A 3,696-nucleotide genomic window follows, 5' to 3' on the forward strand; every position below is an offset into this window, starting at 1 on the left:
ACTAATAAACTGAAAAACAATTGACGGTTAGATAGGTTATTCTTGCAGTCTACAAATCAAGGCATGCATGGGTTTGTTGTTTAACGGGAATGGAGTTGATACAAATAAGCAAAATGGGCAAATATATATTGGCAAAATATTGACAGGGATAGGAGGAGGGTTGTCCAATCAAAGTGGAGACCAAAAAAACCAACAAAGCATAGGCCATTTTATAGCCTACTGGCTAAGCATATGTGGCCAAAATGGCGGGTGACCAGTGTTATAAAAGCACAACTTCCAATCTACAAAGAAACAAAAAGACAAAGGACAACAACAATTGGTGGTTCAATGAGAATGAGAAATCAAACAAACAGATCCCAAACACAATTAGGTGGACACTTGAATCAACAAACATGAAAGGCCAATGAACATGTGGTAGTGATTGGCTCAGTGGGGGGAGCTAATTGGTTCACCATATGGACCAAGAGACCAAAAAACTAATACTTCATTGGTCAAAATACATGGACAATCAATTGAATTGAGTTACTTTTCAACTACAAGTAAGGAAAATTCAAAGATATGTAGGAGTAATCGGAGGAAGGAAAGAAGCTATGTGGTGCCAAATGCAGTAATAAACAACATTTGCTTTTCAGAAAGTGAGAAAACTGCTTGCTTCAAAAGGTTTGAGTCAACAAAAAACAAAGTGAAATTGGACAATAGAAGATGTGGAAACAAAAAGTACATATAAGAGAAACAAACTGAACAATGAAATCCAAATACTCGGACCGAGCAACAGATAACCAAACTCGAGTGATGCGAGTAGCTTGCAACATTTTGTTATTTAGAAGCAGCAGTGAGCTGGTTTTCTATTGCAGCCCACTGCTCCCAAAGCCAATCTCGTGCGTGCGCATAATGATATTCTCAATGTTTTGCAATGAACTGTTGAATTGACCCGTCTTCATCGAAGTCCTTCATGTTAACCCATGCATCTCCAATGCCAATGCCATCGCCGTCTTGTGTATTGTCAGACTGCTCATTGTCTCCATAGGGAATGAATTGGTCGATCTCATGAGGGTTGTGAAGAAGGTGATTGGCTTGAGGTGAGACTGAGAGGCCGCAAAGGAGTTTTTGAGCTGTTGCTATGTCCTTATCAAATTTGGCTTGAGCTTCTTTATTGACTTTGACAGATTTCTTTTGTTTGGGTCAGGAATCAGGGGATTTGGGATTGAAGACTTTGCACAGTGGCATGGTTGACTGATATGAATGGTTTCGATGAGTGGTATTCCGAGAAGGCGTGATTGGGATAGTGGGGTGCGAGTGGGGTACAAGTAGTCAAAAGACTTATGATATTGAGGATGGGGCCGGGTGTGCTGAGGGTCCGTCGGGGCTTCCGGGGCTCTTTGAAATTTGAAAAAATCTCTATGTGTAAGTACAGCCGTTTCAAGAATCAACGGTAACTTTTTTTTCTCTTGTGTTGTGTCGAGATTTAATCCAAAACTGGCAAAAACTCAACAAAACTCTTTTTTGACCATGCCCACCGTGAGATAAAAGCATATTGCCGGAGCCAAAACAAGGTTTAGGCCTGTGACACTGAAAAAAACTGAGTTTTGGACCAAAAATTAAACCGTAGTTAAAACTGGGCGACACCCATCACCTCGAAAGTCACCAATGATTGCTGAAATGGCTGTAGTGCTATGTGTAGAGGGATGCGAGTGGATTTGAGATGATTGGCTTCGAAGCTATGAACAGTCAGAGAATACAGTATTCTCTCTGTTCATAGAGCCGTTATACAGAAGGGAGTGGTGGTCCGGGCAAGCATTTCTTAAACAACCGTAGAAAAAAAATAAAAACTTGACAAGAAGATCTTTGAACCATGTACAGTCAAACCGGAAAAGTTTGCCACATCGCAAGTTTTCAAAAGTCCTAGAAGGACATGTGCCACGTTGTAGAACTTAAAGCTCAACAAGAGCTTTACAGAGCTTAAAGAGGGATAATCTACTAATAAAGTATCTAGTAGAAGTTGCCTAAGACTGCCTCTTTGAAAGAATCAACACGGGGTTTTGCTGAATTCTTTGGGATAAGGCACACAGAGAAAGTTGTCTCAATACTTAATTCAAGTATTATTCCCGTGATTTTTAATTATAAAGAAATCTCAACACTATTGTAGTGTTATCCAATTTGAACCACAATGAAACACAATTTTAATTACTAGCAAAGCAACAATCACTTTGATTGTTATTCCATGAAGACTTGTAGTCTTATCACACGTAAAGAAATCTCTCCTTTGATGTAAAGGGGCAATTTAGTGAACTTAGTACTGGTAAAGTAATTTAATAATGATTAAAAACACTCTAACAAAAGTATAAGATGAGTAAAAAGGGGAACAAAGGCCCGTAAAATCCTTAACAATAGTATATAACCCTCCAACAACCTTCAACAATGGTCAACAACCTCCAAAAACCCTCAAAAACCGTCAAAATCAACAGAGTATCCTCCAATGTAATCATATGATGTCATAAAGATTATTGTTTGTAATGATTCAAGGCGTGAATTTGATCAATTGATGTAAATAAATGATGAACAGATCTTCTTATGATGAATACAGGTGATTTTTTCCTAATATTCATAGCTGAAATCCATTTTTGGAATTACGAATTTCTTGTAATGTTGTTCAATTTTGGATTACTATAGCTCATTTGATAGCCCTCGTGATTCTGATCATTTATCACCCCTATATCACCTATTTCTGATGTGTGATGAATAAGTTATTGAGTTGTAAAGATTGCAAAAATAAAGTTTTGTCATGTAAATGTCACATGTAACCTCCAAATTCGAAATTCACTCCAGTTTCTTTGTTGCCTTATACCTTTTTCACTACTCCTCCGCTACTAATGATTTAAAGGTTGTACATTATGAAACCAATGATTCTGCGTCGAATGAACTATCACACACCTAATTCTGACAAGTTTTACCATATGTAATTAACTGAAAACTCCCATTTTTGATGAATTTTGACTATTTTCACGTCTAATAATGATTTTCCTTCTATCAAAAGATCATTCCACAGCACTCCAATCAATCACACAGCATTGAAATCCTTCTGAAAAACTCTTGGCGCAATCAATCCATCAATGACATCACTACACAGGAATTAATACCATAGTACCCTTCTTCAAAATTTCCCTTTTCTTGAATAACTTCACACCTCCCTTATCAATCCTCATGATGAAAGTTGCTGATGACTAATGTGATCCTTCTCTTTCACAATAAAACCTTCCTGAACCAATATCTCTTCTAATAATAAGCTAAAACCATTTTCCAAACCTTCATACCCATATTTTCGAATTTTTCTTCACTCTTAAATGTTCTTATCAATTGCTTATGTAAATATATGATTTGAAAGATAATGAAATGAAGATTATAAATCAACTATGATAGCCTTGATTACTAATAACTTCAATAATAATAGTGCCTTTGACCAAAAACTCGAATTTTCACATAATTTTTAAATTTTTTGCTTAAGTAGAGATCTTGCTCACCACATCCTCCTCTTCTTCTCAAACTGTCCCCAGTTTACCGTCAAAACAATTTAAAAATTACATATCCTTCAATACTAAAAACTTTTCTTTTAACTTTTATAATAAATTTCGACAAAAAATACCTAAAAATGACTTCTCATCAACCATAAGAGCTCCATGTGAAAAATGCCGCCTTGAA

This window comes from Melampsora larici-populina (assembly GCF_000204055.1).
Source record: "Melampsora larici-populina 98AG31 unplaced genomic scaffold MELLAscaffold_83, whole genome shotgun sequence".
Taxonomy (NCBI): domain Eukaryota; kingdom Fungi; phylum Basidiomycota; class Pucciniomycetes; order Pucciniales; family Melampsoraceae; genus Melampsora; species Melampsora laricis-populina.